This window comes from Cygnus atratus, chromosome Z, assembly GCF_013377495.2.
Source record: "Cygnus atratus isolate AKBS03 ecotype Queensland, Australia chromosome Z, CAtr_DNAZoo_HiC_assembly, whole genome shotgun sequence".
NCBI lineage: Eukaryota > Metazoa > Chordata > Aves > Anseriformes > Anatidae > Cygnus > Cygnus atratus.
The window spans coordinates 40,231,476-40,254,156 of record NC_066396.1 but is presented as its reverse complement, the minus strand read 5'-3'; the positions used below and the strand labels follow the sequence as shown (position 1 = coordinate 40,254,156).

General features: G+C 40.5%; 1 long non-coding RNA gene across 1 annotated transcript; it reads right to left on the bottom strand.

The window, feature by feature from the left end:
* Positions 1-3,338: 3,338 nt before the first annotated feature.
* On the bottom strand, positions 3,339-6,231 carry LOC126913647 (uncharacterized). Its single transcript, XR_007709298.1, has 3 exons — positions 6,141-6,231; positions 4,487-4,636; positions 3,339-4,304 (listed from the first exon to the last, which is right to left on the bottom strand). It is a non-coding gene; the product is annotated as an uncharacterized LOC126913647 (long non-coding RNA).
* Positions 6,232-22,681: the final 16,450 nt, after the last annotated feature.

Sequence of the window (22,681 nt, the reverse complement as noted above, 5' to 3'; positions counted from 1 at the left end):
AGTCTATGGAGACAGATGGGATCCATCCAAGGGTACTGAGGGAGCTGGCAGAAGTGCTCAACAAGCTGCTTTCCCTCATTTATCAGCAGTCTTGTCAACTGTCGGCTATCAAATGCGATGCCCATTTACAAGAAGGACTGAAAGGAGGATCCAGGAAACTACAGGCCTGTCAGTCTGACTTTGGTGCCAGGGAAGCTTACAAAGCAGATTATCCTGAGTGCCACCATGCAGCATCTACAGGGCAACCAGAAGATCAGGCCCAGTCAGCATGGGTTTATGATTGGCAAGTCCTGCTTGACGAAACTCATCTCCTATGACAAGGTGACACACTCAGTGGATGAGGGAAAGTCTGTGGATGTGGTCTACCTAGACTTCAGTTAGGCTTTGACACTGCTTCCCACAGCATTCTCCTGAAGAAGCTGGCTGCTCAAGGCTTCATTGGGCTAAACGATGGCTGGGTGGCTGGGCCCAAAGAGTTGTGGTGAATGGAGTTAAATCCAGCTGGAAGCCAGTCACTAGTGCAGTCCTCCAGGGCTCAGTACTGAGGCCACTTCTCTTCAATATTGTTATCGATGATCTGGATGAGGGGCTCAAGTGCACCCTCAGTAAGTCTGCAGACAACACCAAGTTGGGCGTGAGTGTTGATCTGCTCAAGGGTAAGAGGGCTGTATGGAGGGATCTGGATAGGCTGGGGTGATGGGCCAAGGCCAACTGTATGAGGTTCAGCAAGGCCGAGTGCCAGGTCCTGCACTTGGGGCACAACAACCCCATGCAAGCCTATAGGCTGGGGGAAGAGTGGTTGGAAAGCTGCCTGACAGAAAGGAATGTGGGAGTATTGGTCAATAGCTGGCTGAAAATGAGCCAGCAGTGTGCTCAGGTGGCCAAGAAGGCCAACAGCATCCTGGCTTGTATCAGAAATAGTGTGGCCAGCAGGACTAGGAAAGTGATTGTCCCTCTATACTCAGCTCTGGTGAGGCTGCACCTCAAATACTGTGTTCATTTTTGGGCCCCTCACTGCAAAAAGGACGTTGATGTGCTGGAGTGTGTCCAAAGAAGGGCAACGAAGCTGGTGAGGGGTGTAGAGAACAAGTCGTAGGAGAAGCAGCTGAGGGAGCTAGGGTTGTTTAGCCTGGAGAAAAGAAGGCTCAAGGGAGACCTTATCATGCTCTACAATTACCTTACAGGAAGCTATAGCAAGGTGGGGATTGGTCTCTTCCTCCAAGCAACAAATGATAAGATGAAGGAAATGGCCCCAGATTGCACCAGGGGACGATTAGGCTGGGTATTAGGAAGAATTTCTTCACTGAAAAGGCTGTGAGGCATTGGAACAGGCAGCCCAGGGAGGTGGTTGAGTCAGCATCCCTGGAGGTCTTCAAAACCCATGTTGATATGGTGCTTAGTGACATGGTTTAGTGGTGGGCTTGGCAGTGCCAGGTTAAAGGCTGGACCAGATGATCTTAGAGGTCTTTTCCAACCTAAATGATTCTACACTTCTGTTCTGCAAGACCTCAGGAATCTCAGCTTGTGTTTTGGTTTTCATGGTCTTTCTCCAAGTCCTTCCAATACAAGTTAATTAGTTTAAATATTCTGTTATCAGTTAACCTCTGGTGTGTGGTAATGTGGGATCTGTTTATACCCTAAACCTCACAGACTGCAATGGCAAATCTTACTCTTGCTATAAGTGTAGCTATGACAAGTGTAACTGCTTCCCAGCATAGCTGGGAAAGCTCTGGGTCATCATAATCCCATCAGTCAATGTTGTCAGAGTTCAGGTTTTTTTCTCTGCCTTACCTTTTATGTGCCTCACCACCTGGCAATCATATCTTCCAGTAATTTAGTTTATGTTATCAGAGTGCTAATTAATGGCTTTCAGCCCTGGGAACACTGGTGCAACAGGCACAACTATGTACATATACAAAGTAAGTAGTGACATAGAAACCTTATTCTCAAAAAACATGCTGGTAATAAACTGCCGATATCTTCCTGTTCTCCAGTAGTCTCTAAGTAGTCCATGTTTTGAACACTTAGAGCATTTTAACATTTTTCTCAAGAAAAAAAATAAAAAGGTGTAGAAGTACTTAAACTGTATGTTCTGCTCACTTGCTGTTTCTTCAGTAGTGAGGAAAAAAAAAGATTTTATATTTTCAGGTTTTAGGTGGAGGTTTCTCATGAAATAAATTTTTGGCACAGTTCAGTGGTGTAAAATGTATCAAGGTATAGCAGATGAAATGGAAATACCTTTCTATGCAGTAAATTAACTTTGTCACTCTTTTCCTGACTGTTCATTTTCTGTCTCCCTGCTTCTCAGAGATGTATTATCCTCTTAGCTCAAGTCTTCAGAGCTAAACCAGAAATTGATGACATGGATTGTTTTCTATACGAGAGAACTAGTTTAACAAGTTAGTTAAGCTATGGATGAGGGGAGAGTAGTGGCTGTTATCTACCTGTATTCCAGGGGAGTGGCTGATTAGAATGTGTCCAAAGGAGGGCAGCAAGGATGATGAAGGACTTAGAGGGCAAGACGTATGAGGAGCAGCTGAGGTCTCTTGGTTTGCTCAGCCCAGAGCAGAGCAGGGTGAGGGGAGGCCTCATGGCAGCCTGCAGCTCCCTCACGAGGGGAGCGGAGGGGCAGGCGCTGAGCTCTGCTCTCTGGGGACAGCGACAGGACCCGAGGGAACGGCATGGAGCTGGGACAGGGGAGGGTCAGGCTGGGTGTTAGGGAAAGGTTCTGCACCCAGAGGGTGGTTGGGCACTGGGACAGGCTCCCCAGGGCAGTGGTCATAGCACCGAGCCTGCCGGAGTTGAAGAAGCCTTTGGGTAATGCTCTCAGACATGGGGTCTGATTTTTGACCAGGAGTTGGACTTGATGATTCCTGTGGGTCCCTTCCAACTCAGGATATTCTGTGATTCTGTGATTCCATCCAGAGAGGCCTGGACAAGCTGGAGGAATGGTCTGACAAGAACCTCAAGAAGTTCAACAAAAAGTGCAAAGTGCTGCACTTGGGGAAGAACAGCTGTAGGCACTGGTATATGCTGGGAGTTGCCCAGAATTGAATACAGGCTAGCAGAAAATGACCTGGCAGTCCTGGTGGACACCAGCTTGAACACGGTGTTCCGACCATTTGCAGTTTTTAGGAAAAGTCTGCAAGGCCACTAGGTCCTCATTATGTTTCTATTTTTTATTCTTTATTTTATTTTATTTTATTTTATTTTATTTTATTTTAATGATGAAATAAAGTATTTCATATTTTTCAAATGTAAATACAGAGTTCAAAAATAGTTCCATGATGTTATGAGTCCCATGGTAGTTTGTAAGATATTGGATTAAATGAAAATCTCATCTTTTTAAAGTTACTTTAGTCCTCTTGATTGATCAGATATTTTAAATTTGAAATGTAAATGCTTTTAATGAAGGCAAGTAAAACTTCTTTACCATTTTCTCTGAGATAAATGTACAGTGGTTGTGTTTGTTTTTTTTTAGATCCAACTGATTTTGCTTAGTGTTTTTTTGCCCTTTGAAGAGTATGGGCTGGCAAAATTGCAGCCTCTAAGGTTTAAACTTGTTAATGTTGAGGGCTTATGACAGTGCTGGCAGTGTATTTTGTGAGAAATACAAAATCTACAAACACGGATTTTCAGGTTGGTAATTTTTGACTATTAGAAGTATACCTCAATTTCCTACTAGTACCACTACTGGGAAAACAAAACAGGTCCCAGGTAGTGTTAGCTGTATCATCATATTTTGTCATCATTATCTGTAGAGATGACTGAAGCCAGCTGCAGAACAGTCAGAAAATTCGCCATTGTGCTCCTCATTCACTGTCCCTTTCCTCAAGTCATACAACTCCTCAGCACAGTGTTCACATTGCAAAGTGCAGCTACCATGCAGGCAGATGGTGACAATTAACTAAATGTTTACAAAGCTTTAAAATAAGGGCCTAAGTTCACCAGGGAGCTCATAAATCCCTCTACTGTATGGGGAACTCACTGAGGGCTTTAGACCACAGCATCATTACTGTAAGCATTTAATTTTTTCTAATCCTTTCTTTGATGCAGACTTGCCCTTTAGTGCAGCTTTTTCCCCTTGGGCTTATGTTCTGTGCTTGAATGCTTTGAAGTTGGCAACAGTAAACATTTATGACTTAGGTGTTTTGTTTGAGCCTGTTTTGATTTCTAAACAACTGCTACTGGTCTGCCATCCAGCTAGTTGATCTTTCTTGGTTCCTGTTATGTTTTTATTTCATTTTCACATGTCTTGCCATGTGCCAAATACCACCATCTTCTCATTTTTTCCAAGTAGCTTTCTGCAAGTGAAGAAACAAACAAAGAAAAAACTGTATAAAAGACAGCATTTCACTTTCTAGATCCGGAATTAAAAAATAATAATAATAATGAAATCGCCTTCATGGACCATAGCATCATTTAATTTTCATTTTAAAATTGCTTCTTAGTATATAGCAATATCTAGCAAAGAGAAAATTATTACCTATTTTACTTGTAGGCGCTGTTCTGCATGATTCTGCCTATGCTCAAGGCAAGGTCAAAGAATGGGGCTGTGAAGATAAAATGTTGGCCGATCCTGTTTGCACTGTTCCTGGTTTACAGTTCTGCAGTCCTTGTCACGACAAAAGCTCATCTAGTACAGAATACAAACTCTTACACAGAGAGATTAAATAGCTAATGACTCAAAACCAGTGAAGTCTCCGTAAAAATCTTGTGCTTGGTTTTTACCATTTTTATTTTTCCTAGAAAGATTCACCAATTTAAGGAGAAATTATTGCTTGCTGCTTGCACGGTCCGGCTTCTCTGAATGGCTGCTCTAGTGACATTCTGGGTTTGTCAGCTCAAAGGGAGCAATGGGGTTTCCTGGCCTGAGCTCTGCCAAACTTGAGAGCCTGAAATGACATGCTGCCTGAGGCTGCTGCCTCTTTTTTTCTTACTTTTTGCTGTCCTCAGCTTATGGCAAACACAGTTTTATGGAGGTAAGGCAAAAACCTCTCAAGGCTTATAATACAAAACAGTACATTTAAATGTGCAGTCAGGAATAGGCTTTTTGCTGACTCTTTGCTGGCTGTTTCTGTAGTGATAATTATTGTTAGAGAAAAACACGTCACTGATTCTACAAGTACACTTGCAATTTCTCCATTTTACTCCATTATGGAAATTCCAGTGTCTGATCTTTCAGGCAAGACAGGAATAACAAGACAAAATTGTGTTTTGTTGTTGTTGTTTTGAATTGAAGACTATTAATCAGATTTATTTTTAAAGAAAGGAGTTCTACTAAGCATTTCATAAATACTATTAGAAAAAATCAATTTCTTGTGCTAAGACTCCCATACATTACCGTTATTAGCAAGATATTTGTTCACTCTAGTGGACTAAGATTTTGGTCCTAAAGCCAGAATTGCTTTAGGCATGGGAAGACACAATACAATGCCATCACTGAAGTTTCCATCATGTCTGGATTATAAGGAGGGATGGCTTGTGAAGCAATGACTTTTGAAACAAATATTTGTGTCATAAACGAGTAATATGAATCCACTATAAATGCAGTTTATAGATGATATTTAAATGCCTACAGACATATAGACCCAGGTCTCTCCCCTACCATTAGCTAGTAACCTACCAACAGTCTTGGGAGTAAATGTCAACTTCAGAGGATGAAGTTTCTTCTGTGTTTGATGTGACTAACTGTAACTTCTGTGGTGAGCTACTTCAGAAAAAACATGCAATGTATTTGCTCATACTGTATCTAGCGTATCAGAAAATGTATTAGACTCTAAGGTTGTCAAGCCTCACTGTTCAAAGCAATAAATTCAGGTGAAGAAAGAAAAAGCATAGGCTTTCTTTCTGGTATTATCTGTTGAGCCAAGACAGAACTTCTTTAAAAAAAAAAAAAAGTTAAAAGAAAAACAGTTAAAAGAAAATTCAAAATCAGAACCTCATCCCCTCACTTCTCTAGTATGTACTTCAATACACAGCAAGCAAAGCAGCCTCCAGCAATAGCAAGAAAGAAATCCACAGAGTACTTCCTACACTGTTCCCTGAGGCCTGAAATGTAAAACAGCCTCCCTCTGTGAGAAAGTGAGCAAAATTATCAGTTTAAGAAAGGGAAAGAAAGGACAGGTGAGATAAATTACCAGGCAAAGTTAACATTATAGATATCTTTCCACTTGGGCTTCCAGCCTCCTTCCAAATTCTGGTTCTCCTGGGGGAGAGCTCCTAAAATACGGCAGATCCTGTTTGCCTAGGAGTCTTAACTCAAGAGAAGTACAAGTAAGCTCTGTTCCAAATGTTCTTTTCTCCTCCTATAAAGAAATCATCAAATCCTAGGAAACACATACTTTTGTCTGACCTTCAGTAAGTCAGTACTGGGGAATGTTGAATGAATTTAGAAGAAAAAAAAAAGACAAGATAATCCCCTATTTCCCAGTGACTTGCATGGAATAAGCATGAATCAGAATACATCATAGGAGTGACTAAGGAAACTAATGAAATATAGAAAGAAAAGAGCAAGATCTAATATGAGTTCATATGGAAAACAATGTCTCATACAGAAAAATAGCTTCAGGAGAGAAACAACAGCACAGGAGATGAACTATGTCAAAGAGGATGAACAGAGACCAGAAATGCAATGTAAAGTGAATAAATGTTAATTGCCACAGAAGAGAATTCCTATGATATTTAATGAGTCAACAGCACTGCTCAGTGGAGAAGCTGACATCTCCTGAAAGTGTCTCAGTGATGTACAATATAAATGTATCCAGCAATGACAGATCTCAAGTTGTCCATTCACTCACTTCTACCCTATCACCACTGCAAGAGAAAAGAAAATCAGTGTGGGGCAAGCAAGTGGATTTAACATTGCGCAGATCTGGGGAGCAAGCACCAAAATCAGTGAGACCTCACTGTTCCACTAAAGTTGGTCTGACACTCTTTAACTAGAATAATTGGGTATGATAGGAATTCTGTCACTAATACGACCTTGCTTTCTGAACACTGACCATTCCCAGAACCCAGCAAAGTAACTCTATTCAAGTGGTCATTATATTCCCAGGTGGAAGTAATCATAGTTCCTGACTGCTGCTGCCATTTTCTCTGAAAACAGTTTTCTTTGGAATACTTTTTTTTTCTTTGTTTTTCAGTTATTGGGGATTTGGAATCTCTGTTCTGTCTGTCAGTCTGAAAGAATCTGTGAGAAGTGTCTCTCATTCACAGCCTCTTACTTTTCTTGTTCATGTCACAGAAGATCAAATCGATCTGATTTTAATAAGAATAGTTTTGGCCTACCAGTCCTCACTTAAGGCAACTTTTTATTGGGGTATTCTGTCTTATATGGAGTAGCAATCATTTACACAGTCGTCTAAATGCTAGTGGTGTTAGTAGACATCTCTAGTTTGACACGGGAGGATTTTTAGTCAAGCTCAGTACATGCTACAGGGTGCTTTCTCACTTGCTGGAATTGCAAAGTGAGTAAAAATGGATGAGAAGAGTGACATGAACTCCAAAAAGCAGTATGGTCACCAATTCAGCCTGCTTATTTTCTAGGTCTCTTCTAACACATCCTGGAAAGAGTAAGGTACTCCGCTCTTTTTTTCTAAAGTTAAATCAGGGACAAATCAGGGTAAAGTGCCCTCAGAACACCCCTCTTGAGGCTGTCTAGAAACACATTTCATTTTCCTCTGTGAATTCAGCAGCTGTACTTCCCACAAAGCTAGTACTCCACTACCCTTTGTTTTGAGCAGACACCATGAGAACAGGAAAGAGTATGAGATGAGATGAAGAGTAGGACTTTTTTTTTTTCATCCGGTTGCATGCTTTTGATTTTTTTTCTGGTTTGATAAGCCTCAAAAGATAATTTTTTATATATTCTGACTACCCCGCAGTACCAGCTATTACGTCTGTATTACCATTCACTAGCAGTTCTTCCACTGATAAGCTGCTAGCTTCATCCCCACTTCAAATGAATGATGACTGCCAATGAACGTTTTAGTCTTTTTATGTTTCTAATTCAAACAATACTATTGTGAATTGCCTTCTCTTTTAAGTAGGAATGTGGTTCGACAGGAATCTCCAGAAGAGCTCAAGAAGGTTCTTCAGGACCTTTGTAGACTTGAAGCTCCTGGGCTAGTGCACTGCAAAACAGAGGGTGTTGACAACTTGCCTAGGTGGGCAGATGTGATGCATGACATGCGTATATATCCATAAATATGCACACAGAGATAGACATATATGTAAGAGTAAAGCCAGAGCTCAAGAAGTATATGTTGCATCCAAGCTTGGAGGAAACATCTGTAACTCTTGTTCTGTTGTCTAATGCTGGTTTTACTTGTTAGTTCCACGGATACAACAGTTAAAAGATCAATAGGTCTAAATTGTTCCCACGTACCACAAATAAATTGTTTTCTAGTGTGAGGATAGCACCAATGAGTTGAGAATCTTGTCCTTTTGAAGTTATAACATCAAATCCTGTCATGAGGAAACAGGTAACATGAAGCTTTTGACATATGAATATTATTCAGATTCCTCTGATTCCCCTGAGTGTGTTCCAGTATTTAGGTACCCAAAAAAACAGTTGTAACCTATGCGTAATTCTGACTCCTAGCCCCTATTGTAACTTAGGACTTATTTGCACATTTAGTTCACGCACTAAACCTTTATGTTATTCCAGAGTGATTTCCATATGTACAACCTTCTCCTTAGTTGAGGTAATACCATTCTTTATAAATAGCCCAAGAGTGGGTTGGTTAAACCTCAGGTCAGCACAAAGTATTAGCTGCTGACAGGATGGCTCCAAGGTGTAGCCACAGGACAGGACAACTGCTGTGACATAAGCTCTCCTGTATCTTCCCACAGGTCTTTTCCCTTCTGTTGAAAAAGAGCAGATAACATAGTCCAGAGTGACTTGGCAAAGACTTCAGCATCTGACTGTGCATGTACAGCAGGGCTTGTAATTTTGGGATTTGTTCCAAGAAGTCCAAATGCAGTGAAGTGCAATGCAGACTTGATAAAACAGCAGAGAAATTGCTCTGCAGCTGCTCTTACTGATAGCTGGTATGCCCTGCAGGAGAAAATTATACAACTCTTTAGGTAAACTGGGAAAAAAAAAAAGAAAAATAATAAATTAAATTAAAAAAAAAAAAGAAGATTCTGAGTTTTTACTTCAAACTTCATTTCAGTGGTAATTCACCGTCTGGAAACACATCATCTCACTGCTACTTCCTTTATCTGTAGGAAGCATCACTGCATTTGCTCAAGTGGAACTATGATTTTTTTTTTCCATCTGGTCTATCAATATACATTTTCCTTTCTTCCCACTTACTTGTACTTGCTGAATTTGTAGAAGTATAGTTAGTCTGTCTCTCCTTGCAGCAAGGGTACTTGAGCTACTCCCTTGCTCACATTTGCCCTTTCTTTAATGCTGGCATCAAGATGTCAGTCACCACTTCACTTTGCTATCTCATTCATGTCCATTTCATCCATAAGGAGCATCACACAATAACAACAATTAGAAACTATATTTCATAGATCTAATTATAGCTATTGCAGACTATTGAATCATGAAAAGAGTAGACAGAGAATGCAGATGACTAAAGGTACTGGCACAACATTATTGTATGATTTGTGGTGTGAAACATTTTCTCCCCTTTCTCACATACACTGAAGGCCCTTGCTCAGAGACAGTTTTATTGTAACATATGCTTTGTTCCTCCACTGATTAGTTTTCAAAAAGAATTTCAAACAGGAGTCAGGATAAATTTTTTTTGTTTGTTCATTTGTTTTGGTTTCTTTCTTTCCCAGTGGGAATTGTAGGCACATTTAGTATACGAAGGGGAAAAAAGCTCTAGAGGGGAATCACACCTCCACACATCCAGACCTGCTCATCTGATTTTGGCTTCAGCACCTTTTTCATTACAATGGGAGGGCAGTGCGGAGGACTCTGTTTCCAGAATCAGATATGTTTTACTTAATATTGTGAAGGGGGTAAGGTCTATATGAGGCATGTTCTCTACATGGATGAGGAATAAGAATGCTTAAATAGGGAAAATAAATATGACTAATATCTCTGCTATTACATATGTTCTTGCATTTTCATTAAATATTATTTAATATTTTATTAAATATAATAAAATTCATAGAGTGAAAATGCAAACTTAAGTGGTTTTTTGTTTGTGTTTTTTTTGTTTGTTAGTTTGTTTTTGTTTGTTTTTGTTTTACCCTCTGTTGGTACTTCAGTAAATAAAGTGTTGAGGTTATTCCTCTTTGTACAGAATAGTTGTGTCTGAACTGGTGTGAAGAACTAGTGTCTCATTTCAGAACTGACCCACTGAGTTGGTAGGCAAGGCTCTGGTGGGTAAGGCTTATGATCAAATAAAACAGCTTCTTGAGTGGTAGGTTATAACTGCTTACCTAAAGACAGATAGAGACATGCAAGTGTATGAGAGAGAAAATCTTGAATAATGCAGTGTTGCTTTTACCTAGGACTTTGTTTTTGTAAATTGCTGACTCTCTTTGGTGCCTGGACATTTTGTCTCCATTAAAGAAATGCAAATAAGGAAGTAAACATAAGTAGCCCTGACAACACCTGATAGAGAGAAAGGAAGAGAAGAGAGCAAACAAGTCCAATTGCTTGATAAAGAAGGAGAAAACCAGAAAAATATTTTTACTTGATTAAAAAAAAAAAAAAAAAACAGAAGAAGAAGAAGGAAAAAAAGAAAAAAGAAAAATTCTGATTATTTAAATGTCCTTCTTGAGTTCAGTATTCAATATGAATGTTTCAATTACTGTGAGTCTCCAATGTGTTTCTCTGTGTTTTGTTTTTAGTTTTTCTTCTTTTAAATAAGCTCTGTCCAAGAAGTTCAACAAAGTTCGACATTCCTTTGCAGAAGTTAGAAGTGCCCCTATTCAGTGCCTTTGCTTTGTGCTTGAAAAGTAGCTCCTGGTGGGAAACACAAGCATGTAGTCATCAGTCACTGTTTGCATGTAGTGACTGCAGTCATCAGCAGGCAGATCCATCTCAGGGAGATGTCACTGCCAGCTTTTCCAAGATACTCAGGAATCGGAAACTGGAGGCCTGGGGGGAATCCAAAATACAAGTCAGTCCTTTGGTGATGCAGGTCGCAAAGCTGAGATTTTCCTCACTACATGAACCAGAAAGGTGAAGGTAGCTTCTGCTTCTGCTTCTGCTTCTTACCAGCTTCTGCTGGTAGCTTCTTCAAATAGACACCGATCACAGTTTAAAAATAAATACTTGTATTAAAGAAACTATCTTTTTTCCTGTTCTTCAGGACACAAGGACGCGTATTTCACTGCATGCCTGTGAATGTGCTGAATTTGACGCTCAAGACCCTGCAGTGGCTCAGACAGCCAGAATCATTGCTTTATGCTGTTCACAATTCACAGGCAGCAAACCATGTGGTCCCACACCACTGCATTGTGTAATCCAGGTCTGGGATATTTATGCTTCTCAAGGTAGCCAGCAGAAAGGCAGTTGCTGAGAGAAGCATTTCATCTGAGCACCTTCTTTACTAGCTGCCAGGTCCTCTACTGCCTATGGCTGCTGCCCTCCCACCACCACCACGCTGAGCTCTCCTCTAGCCTTCTGCATGCTCCAGAAACCTTTTCCTGTCTGGGTTACCCTTCTCTTCCTGCCCTCCTGCATTTACGAGTTTGTATGTAACAGGTTGTTACTATTTGCATAGGTAAAAAATAGTGCAGAACCAGTACCCCTCCACCCACATTCTCTGGCTATTCTAATAGCAATGCAATAATCCTTTGCAACTATAGCTAAATCTCGAAAAGACTGTTTTTACCTGTTATTGTGATGCTCTTTGAGGAGAAAACTGCTACCAGACAGAAACTAGTTCCGAACTTGTCTGGATGGTAACGAATTAGTCTGCTACTTGATGAATTATTATTGCAATGCTGCAAATGAAAGATGATGCTTTCTTACACACCTTTGTTTGCAATGTTACCTGCTATCTAACAGCTGTTGTATTTAGCTCAGGAAATAGTTCTAATAAAACTAACCAAGCTCCTTTCACTTTGCAGTTTTGCTGAACTGTATTTCTATCTGGAGTACTGGGACAAGCAGATCATTATGAGGTGGGGAAAATACAGTGAGTAACAAATCTGTGGTAGCTACTGGCAACACTGTTGAATTCAGACTCTTTGGCTCAGTTTCTCCAGCTATATAAATCCCCCAGGAAAAGTCTGGTTTGCAAATTTTTCTGCCCTTCCCTAATGAGCTTTTACTTAGTTTCAGATTTCTCCCATCTCAATAGCGACTATGTAGTTTTGCAGTTGTTCTGTGTGTTGCCTTCCCTTTTACTTTCTTATCCTTCCTGTTTAATGGTCTTTCGTGGGTTTTTCAGTTCTTCAACTCTGGGGAAAGGAAGGTGGGAGGAACAGGCCCCAAACGCCCTGGCAGTACTCAGCCTGTGAAGACCTCAATGTTTTATAAACATCAGGTATAATGTTATTAAAAGACCTTTCTGTAGGTTTGTAGCTATTCTAAGAGAAAGGTATACTTAACGTAGCAGTGTAGCAAATGCAACAGTACACCTTAAGCCACGACATTACAAACAAGGCTGTACAAAGGGCTTACAACACCAGACCAACTGGAAAGTCTGTAACCTAGCCTCGGCATCATACCTTCAGTCCATTCTCCTCTTCTTCTTGAGGTAACACTCTTAGTAATTTGAGAGGGAGAGTTCAGGCAGCAAATAAAATTAAGTAACTGAAGAAGGCATTAAAAATTCTTATCATTTTTCTTATCAATATGCTTGTGTATGTGCTTGGTGGAGCTTGTAGGCAGCAGTGCTCCCTCCCATCACAACCGTGTGCTCCAGTCTGGAGCAGCTGCTCACCCGCCTCACTGTGACCTGTGAGCAAAGGTGAGCCAGGTAACACTGCTCTGCTCTTGCGCCACCTCAACTGTGGTACAAGTAAACAAATGTGCAGTATCTCAAGTTGCTTTCTCATCTGAATACTGATTTTAGTGTCTTTTAAAGAAGAACTGCTTAGCTGAAACAGCGCACTCAGTTCGTTAGCTGAAAGGTGAATCATTGATGTGTTTTCCTTCTAGTTCTGCTAAAACCCTCTAACAGTTTACTCATTATTATTTTTATTATCAATCCTCCACTTCATAGATGAGGATGTGGCATTTATTATTGTTGATACTAGCTGAATTAACATGCCTAAAAGTGTTTTGCAAGTATTTTTACTCCTGGTGAGTGGTAATACCCTAAGAAGTAGTGAAAGTTAGCATGTAGATACTCATCTTGAGAAAAACTTTCCAGAGTGAGTCAATGCAAATGTGTACAGCTAAGAGCAACCAGTTAGGCTTTCCTATTTCCTAAAATGTTAATGCTTATGCTGGTGAGCAGCAGCTGTCTGTTTGAATGCTAAGATGGGGCTTTGCTTCATGTATTACACTGATTACATTTTTGGTTCTGCTTCTTGTTTGCGACTTTGGCCAAATAATGAATGAAGCTTAATCTGTTACCACAACAGTCATGAATTTAATTTAATTAGAACTGAAATGATCACCTTAAACCTTTGGAAGGTTCCTGAATATCAGTGAATGCATGTGAAAATTTAAATGTAGATATGGAGTTTGGTGTATAAGTTTTGGAAAGTTATAGCTGCGTTTTTGTTCTTTGGTGTAAATTGGGGCTTGGCTTAGGAAGTGTCAGAACAAATCAATGCAGGTTGGTAATTTTGTAAAGTCACAAGAGATTTATTTATTTGTTTATATGCTAACCAGTGCAAAAAGTTTCATGCAGATTATATGAGTGAAGGTGCCATGTACTGGCAAAGCATTACCATCCTCATGCTATGATGCAGCATAAATTAGTTTTAAAAAATCAGCAGTATTGTAAAAGGCACACGCTCCAGCTCCTGGCTTGCTTCGTCAGGAGAGTGAGAGCACTGCATCCTGCTCATTAGCACAGAGGCAACCTCAGCTGGCTTGCTTACCTGCGAACCTCCCTGCAGAAGGCCTTGGTGTGCAATTGTTTCCACACACGTGAAACAGTTTCCTCTTCAGAGATTTGTTGCATTCTGTTTGCTGTTCTGTTAACCAAACTGGGAAAGCACGTTTTCAAACTGTCAGATACAATTTCTTTTGAACTCCTCTTTCATTGTCCTCACACACGATCAGTATACAGTATTAGTCCCAAACTAACTGAAGCTTTTGCTTCAGAATAGGCATAGTGACTGCCTAATAGGAGGGTTCAGTTCTAGTAAAAGTGTCTAATATTAACTTGGCTGAATATCAGTTTCAGCCACTGCAGCCTCAACCTGAGAATAAAAACCTCATTCACTCAGATGGTCTTACTTATTAGCCTCTTAAAAGTTTCCACAAGTATGCAATCAGGACTTTTCAACAGAACTGCTATTTTCCTTCAGTTTTACTCCTACTCATATTTACTTAGAGAGGAGGAAAGTCCGTGTCATTACAGTCAGGTCCCTGTAACTGTTTTGTTTGGAATGACCATTTGCAGATAAAAGTGAATAGAGGTGACTTTAGGACCAAAACATAGTGAGATGGTACGCCCTTTACATTCAACAAATTCCCTTCAGATGGATACAGACACGACAGGGTTAGGCTAGAGTTTCAGATGTGGTACTTGTGATCAAGGTACTTACAAATATTAGCATATTTAGAAGGAAAGATGCATTCCTCCAAAGCTGATCGATTCTATGAAAGCAGACAAGAAACACTGGTGAGAGCTCCCTGCTCCATGTGATGTGTGTTTCCTGAGGGCTATCTGCTCTGGTAGAGCCGTCTCACTGTGGAGCATGGTGTACTTCCACGATACCATCGTTTTTCATCCTGTGGGGGTCAGGCACAGAGAACTTGTATTTTACTAAAGACAAGCAGAAAGTAAAGTTGACTACATGTTTTTTCCACCATTCAAGCAGTGGTTCATATTGGTTTCACTCACCCACTTCCTTGAAGCACTCACAATTGCAGCATGTGGCGAGAGTTTGACATGCAGCACCCAGAATTAGCTTAGCACAATGCCATGCTGGAAACAAGCATGGCCTGATGACTCTGACAGGATGCCAAAATGACTAAAAAAGATACAGTTGGTACCTGATTTTATTTTGACTAATCCCTTACAGGGGAAATAGTCCATAATAAAGACGTATTTTCCCTTAGGGGAGTTACAGTTCATTGAGAATAGACCTGACAAAATAATGGGCAGCCTAGGGCTTAGACCTGAGAGTCAGATAAGGTATCCAGGAAAGTGTCTGCACAGATACAAGTTCAGTTATCAAGAAATCAAGGAAAATAAGCTTCAAAAAGAGACTCTGCACCCTCAGCAAGTAGCCCAGAGAACTGGGATTGTTCATGGTATATCTCCATGCTTGAAGAGAACAGTGCTTGCCTCTTGTTTACTATAACTGTGGCAGAAGTAGTTCCTACTTGTTATAAAAAAAAAAAATAAAATAAAATAAAATAAAATAAATAAAATAAAAGCTTGTTCTTTGCGTATTTGAAATCAGTATTGCAATATGTTTTGTTGTTTGCAATTAATTTTAAAGCTTGTTTGAGGCTGGCTGGGTTATAGTGCATTAAGCTGATTTGGGGCAGACTCCATATACCATTTGATTTCACGGTTAGGTTCAATTGTACTCTTCCCTGGGCACTGGTGCTGCTGCTCCTACCCTGACCTTTAGCGAAGCACCCATGCTTTTCCTGCTGTTTCTGGCAGGCTGTGCCTTTCCAGGCAGATGGAGAGGGTTGGGTAACTGGGGATCATCTGGTTTTGTGGCTGTCTGCCACATCATACAGTGCTACTGTAGGATAACCTTTTGTGCATGTGTCTGCATTTTTTTTCCTTTAGTATACAGAAAAAAAGTCATCTTGTAATCAGGACAATAAAGTAAATCGTAGTGGCTTGTAATTCAACAGCTGGAAAAACCCAGGTACCCTGTTACTGTCCTGCAGCCAGCAGCATTCAAGAAACATTAACTGAATTGCCTAAACAAGGGGTGAAATCTATTAAAGATGGCTAGTACTGAGATTGAGCTTATCATTAAAACAAATTATTTTTCCATAGTAATATACATCATTTTAGGCTTTAAAAAAAAAAATCACTATAGAAAGACAGGAATTGCTTCAGAAGAGATCAGATCAATAAGGTGTCTAAGAACACATACATATTTTTTTAGCATTCTCCTATTGCTCTTAAGAAATATAAATGTAAATGTTGGTTAATAAATGTAAAAAGCTACTACATCCATTCAAAGACAGGGAAGTTAAAGTGAAACTACTGACCTTTCCGGTGTTGGTAGAGCATCTGTGGAACTGGAATTTCCTGATATCTGGGCTTGCATCAAACTGAAACTTACCAAACAGCTGTTTTTTTGTTGTTGCTGTTGTTTTGTTTATTTCATTTCCAAAATGTTATCTCACATGATTACTGTAAACTTTTAATATATATATATATTTTTTCAATGTAAATCAATTCTTGGCTTTCCTTTCTGATCTCTGCACTCCTGTGAGCCTGAAACAAACATGTGTTACACTGTGTGCACCAAATTAGTAGCCAGATGACCAGCCAAGAAAAACAGTTGTATCTCAGCTTTTGTTAATGAGGTTAAAGGCAGGAATTTGTTTGGAGAGATTCTTTTCTGCATATATGTTAACCAGTAGTATACCACAGGGCTTGCTGCAGAGGTTGTTTCCATTTAAAATGGGACCACCAATAGGAAAAAAAAAAAATGTTCAAAAAACTTAGCATGGGATTGATTTCAAGAAAGGGAGCTCTGGGATAAATCTTGGAAGGTGCTAAATGAAAGTTAAATACCTCAAGAAAAACTGACTTAAATGAGGAATATGCTTTTTTTTTTTTTGCTTTTTTTTTTCCTTTTATTTTTTTTTATATACAGAGCTCTTTTTGACCATTCTTTTATCAAGACAGTTTTTTTTTTACTGCATAGAAATTTCTATTGATGACAGAATCCCAGGTGCAAAGTCATGGAATAATTAAGTAAGTTAGAAGTAAGAAAAATTTATTGCTAGTTTGGTTTTAGCTAGCAAAGTTGCACATCATGAATGCCCTTGATTTGTTGATCTTTAATTTAATTAGTTCCATAATACTCATCATTATTTTCTGCCATCATGTTCAGTTCTGCCCCCTGGTTTTTTAATATGAATAATTCTCTGTTTATGGACTGAGCAAACCCCAGAGAGTGCAAAGGGTTCTCTCACCTTCTGTTCTGCTAGCCAGCTGGGGCCAGTGGAGGTACTGATCTCTGCAGGACACCTCTGCAGGTATCTTTCTTTACCCAGGATATATAAATAAGATTGGGATTACCTAATGTACCCACAGAGGAGAAGAGGGCAATCCTTACTCTGTGCAGTCTGCTTCTGTGAGTACAAGATCCAGTGGTAAGCCTAGAAGGTCTTTGAACAAGTCATCAGTCATCATAACGAATTACAAGTGAATAATGTATATGACTTGAATTATAGGCACCAAACTTCCCAAAGGTGTTGCAACTGCTGGTCTGACTTCCCATCATTTATTACCAGATGGAAGGAGAAAGGGAGCCAGCAAAAAACAAATGTACAGCTCAGTGAAAAAATGAAATTAATCCATGTAGTGTTCTCTGAGGCTGCCAGCCTGTCCTTGCAAAGACAAGCAGGAAGTTGAAGCAAAGCTGAAGCCCTGCTGAAGCAAGTGATGTTAAAACTGGCACTACAGTAGCATCTAGGAGGCCAGGTTGGCATAAAGCCAGTGCAATGCACTATAGCCAGTCACTGTGACTTTTGGAAACAAAAATGGCATGTCAGGTGGACTCAGCAGTCCTAATGAGGTGGCAGGTGAGATGGTGTCTGAGAGAAGTTTGCTCCAGAGAGCTTGTTCCTGCATTCAGCACAAGGCTAATAAATGGAGAACAGAGAATTGTGAAAGGAAAATGTGTTTGACTGAAGTCAATTGCACTTGATTCGAAGTAAACTGGGGAAAAAGGACTTGGCATGCTGGCATTTTTAGGACAGTGTTTCTCTAGAGGACGAGCAGTCTAACCCTGATTTAGATGCACAGATGATGTGCCCAAGTAAAGCAGGGTGCAGGCGCTTTGTTTTTGGATGAGCCCCAAACTCCAGCCTGTTTCTTTCCACAACCTATCTCAGAAGGAAAACCCACCACTCAGTTGCTGTGTAAACCTCAAGGCTGAGCTGCTTGATGCATATCTGTTACTTGAGTCCAATCAAGAGTCAGATACAGGGGAGACATGTAAATCCCTAGGGATGGAGCTGATGGAGGTTTTCTTTTATATTGATGCAGCTGGTTCCTCTTGATATGTAAACTTCAATGTCTGCTCTGTGAACAGGATATTCACCTACAAATGTCCTTATTAGGCTTTCAGCATTCAGCTTTTTACGTGACCACCACTGGCATTTGAAAAACCATGTCCTGTACAATGTAATGGAACCTCTGTTATCAGCAAAGCAATGTGGTTGGTTTTTTTTGTGTTGTTTTGTTTCTTTTTTTTTTTTTTTAATGTTGTGTTTTTACACGGGTATGCAGCTAACTAAACACATATATACATTACTTTACTGGCTCTTCCACTTCTCTGCCATGAAAATAGTAGTACTATTTGATTATTTAAATTATGATAATAGTCTATATAAAAAGTTTTCATCTAATAGTGCATGATTTTTAAAATTAGCTCCATAAAGAACTACAGTAAATGAAGGCATTAAACAGTATTAATTGTGCTTAGGTGAAAGTGAGAATAATGAACTGTTACATTTTCAAACGCTCAACATGTGATGTTATATGATCTTGGGAGGACTGGGACAAAGGTAAAACAAAGGATTTTAATAAATATTTGGTGGTGGGAGAATAGAGATGAGATAGCTAGGTACTGTTACCTAAAAGGCTTCAGTTTAAAGATTGCCTGATACTGTTAGGCACATGTTATATTTGGCTATGTTAAAAGTCAGTCAGCTTCCAGCCTGCACTCTTACTCACTTGACAGTTAACTGCTTTGTTAAAGAAATATTCTGTGGTTTTAGTGTTTCTTTGTATGTAGTAACAGGACTGAAAATAAATATTGTGCTATTTCTGTAGCAATGCTACTGCTAAATGTGACTAGCCTAGATGAAGAAATGCTAGATTTTGATACGTAAAATAAAATATGCCCTTGGTGTATCAGCTTGCCAGCAGTAGCTGGCTGTACCAATCCCTGCTGCTGTCAACCTTTTCCATTGCCATTGAACACAAACCATTATAAAAGTCATAGCAATTCTCAAGATATCTAAGATTCTCTGATTTTTAAGTCCAGCAAGCCGTGTCTCTTTTTTCAGAGTGGAGGCAGCGGGAGTAGATCATAACCATCACACCAAGGGAGATGCAGCATCATAGTGGAAAAAAAGGGGAGCACCTTGAGCACTCATCCCAGTACCCACCTGCCTTGGCCAAGTCACGGTAAGTGCCAGACATCCCTGTCCACTTGCCCCTCCTCGGGCTGCCATGGGATAAGGTCTCCATGTGTTTCATCAGTTTTCACCACTGGCCCCAGGTGGCCGCCACCAATCTTGAGAAGAACGAAGTGCTGGGCAGCAGCCCGGACACCCAAAGCTGCCTGAGGCTGACAGACACCTGCAGGTCTGGCTAGAAGGCAAGTGTGGTGTTGCCCATCACCATGACTGTGTCCCCGTCCTGCTTGGCTATGGCAGAATGCATTTTCTTGCCTATAAAGGAAGGGCTTCTGACACTCAGACCTCTTGCATTTGTTGAAGCTGGTTTTGTGCCCTCATAATTCATCAACAGTGGTCTGACATCTTAAGGTCACCGGGTTGCTGAGGATACACAGAGTAATTGTAGAATCACGGAATCACAGAATAGTCTGGGTACAAAGGAACCTTAAATATCACCTGATTCCAATGCCCCTGCCAAGGGCAGGGACACCGCCCACTAGGCCAGGCTGTTCAAAGCCCCATCCAGCCTGGCCTTGAACACCTCCAGGGATGGGACATCCACAGCTTCTCTGGGCAGCTTGTGCCAGTGCCTCACCACCCTCTAAGAGAAAAAGTTCTTCCTAATGTCTAATCGAAACCTACCCTATTTTAGTTTAAATCCCTTGTTCTATCACTACACCCCCTGACAAAGAGTTCCTCCCCAGCTTTCCTGTAGGCCTCCTTTAGGTACTGGAAGGCCACTATAAGGTTTCCCTGGAGCCTTCTCTTCTCCAGGCTGAACAAACCCAAGTCTTTCAGTCTCTTCATATGAGAGCTGTTCCAGTACTCTGATCATTTTTGCGGCCCTAAGATGACTTACTTGCAGTATAAGCCCATAATGTAATTTGTTCTCTGTTTAGTGTGTATGAAGTGTTTGAAACATTTTCTAATAATACTTGTAGTGACAGTACTACTCATGACAAAATGTCTGGATTACAGTATCTCATAAGTCACTATACTAAGCAGGGTGTGGTCTCCCAGAGAAAGGAAAACAATCCTCACTGTCTGGTAATAATAAACCTAAAAACTCAATTTGTATTAAATTTGTATTACATTCAGGCCTAAAGACTAGCCTACACAAACCAGATGAAAATATGTTATATGATGGTTACTAGATGGCTTCCTGCTATGATTTAGGCAAGGCTGTGATGTATTGCAAGGAAACACTAGGATATGATTGCATGTGGGGGAAAGAGTTCTGTCTCATTTTTTAGGGTGATGAATGATGTGTGCTGCTTTAACTTCCTTTCTTTCAACTTTCAGAAGGAAATGAGCATCCTGTTCAGCACTCTTCTATTCATGGCATTATCCCAGACTTCTTTGTTTAGGCAAATTCAGTGTGGATGGCCTTGATTCAGAGTAACATTTACATTTTGCCTATGTAAGTCAACACTTAGGTGGAAAAAAAAAAAAAAAAAAAAAAAAAGAAATGATAAAGGTTTTAGTATGTTGAACTAAATTTCTACAAGAAAAGATTTTCCTAAACAGTTGTTCCTTTTTTTTTTTTTTTTTTTTTTTTTAAGTAAGGTGAAAACTTAACTTTCCAGGGACAAAAAGCCCTAGGATTCCCTGTAAGAGAGATTTAATTACATTTACTGTCAAATCTGGTGCTGCCTGACATCATGTACACCAAATGCAAATGCACTGTCTTGCAGGCTGAAGGAGATTATGTCTGTTATTCTTGAGTGCAAAGGTTTTAGCTTTATTTTGTTCTCATTTTATTATTGGTTGCAGTTCTTATCCCCTCAGAGTAATACTCATTTGGGTTTATGCTTTGCACAAGGAGGTGCTGGTCCATTGAGATTGCAGTGGGAAGACACTGTAAGGTATCATGCAGAGTGCTGTTAATTAGAGCTAACACTAAGAGAGTAGCACAGGTAATCTTGCATCCTATTGGATGCTGGGAACCCCATCTATCCATCATTTTTACTGTCAAAACAGAGAGGCCTTCTGCTGAGAACTTCTTGCTGTCCTATTAAGGACAAGACTCTGTCACCAGCACCCAGTGAGAGCAGGCTGCAGGCTTCTCTGGTACAGTGAGCTGGTGAAATTAGTGCCATGGCCATGGGGTGCATGCAGCACAGCACAGCTGGGAATCCACTGTGGACATGCAGCACAGCACTGCATAGCATGGGTCTGTGCATACTCAGGTTAACAGCATCACTGACTCCTTGGTGCAGGATGGTCTTCTGGTCAGGACCAATACTGTTCCTGCTGTCAGAAATAATGCGGCCAGCAGGACTAGGGAAGTGATTGTCCCTCTGTACTTGTCTCTGGTGAGGCTGCACCTCAAATACTGTGTTCAGTTTTGGGCCCCTCACTACAAGAAGGATATGGAGATGCAGCAGCATGTCTAAAGAAGGGCAACGAAGCTGGTGAGGGGTGTAGAGAACAAGTCTTAGGAGAAGCAGCTGAGGGAGCTAGGGTTGTTTAGCCTGGAGAAAAGAAGGCTCAAGGGAGACCTTATCATGCTCTACAATTACCTTACAGGAAGCTATAGCAAGGTGGGGATTGGTCTCTTCCTCCAAGCAACAAATGATAAGATGAAGGAAATGGCCCCAGGTTGCACCAGGGGACGATTAGGCTGGGTATTAGGAAGAATTTCTTCACTGAAAAGGCTGTGAGGCATTGGAACAGGCAGCCCAGGGAGGTGGTTGAGTCAGCATCCCTGGAGGTCTTCAAAACCCATGTTGATATGGTGCTTAGTGACATGGTTTAGTGGTGGGCTTGGCAGTGCCAGGTTAAAGGCTGGACCAGATGATCTTAGAGGTCTTTTCCAACCTAAATGATTCTACACTTCTGTTCTGCAAGATCTCAGGAATCTCAGCTTGTGTTTTGGTTTTCATGGTCTTCCTCCAGGTCCTTCCAATACAATTTAATTACAGTTTAAATATTTTGTTATCAGTTAACCGCTGGTGTGTGGTAAAGTGGGATCAGCTTATACTCTAAACCTCACAGACTGAAATTGCTTATCTTACTCTTGCTATGACAGCATAGCTGGGAAAGCTCTGGGTCATCATAATCCCATCAGTCAATGTTGTCAAAGTTCATTTTTTTTCTCTGCCTTACCTTCTATGTGCCTCACCACCTGGCAATTTATATTTTCCAGTAACTTAGCTTGTGCTTTCAGAGTGCTAATTAATGGCTTTCAGCTCTGGGAAAGACATTATTTTATTTTTAACTCCAGCAAACTATTTT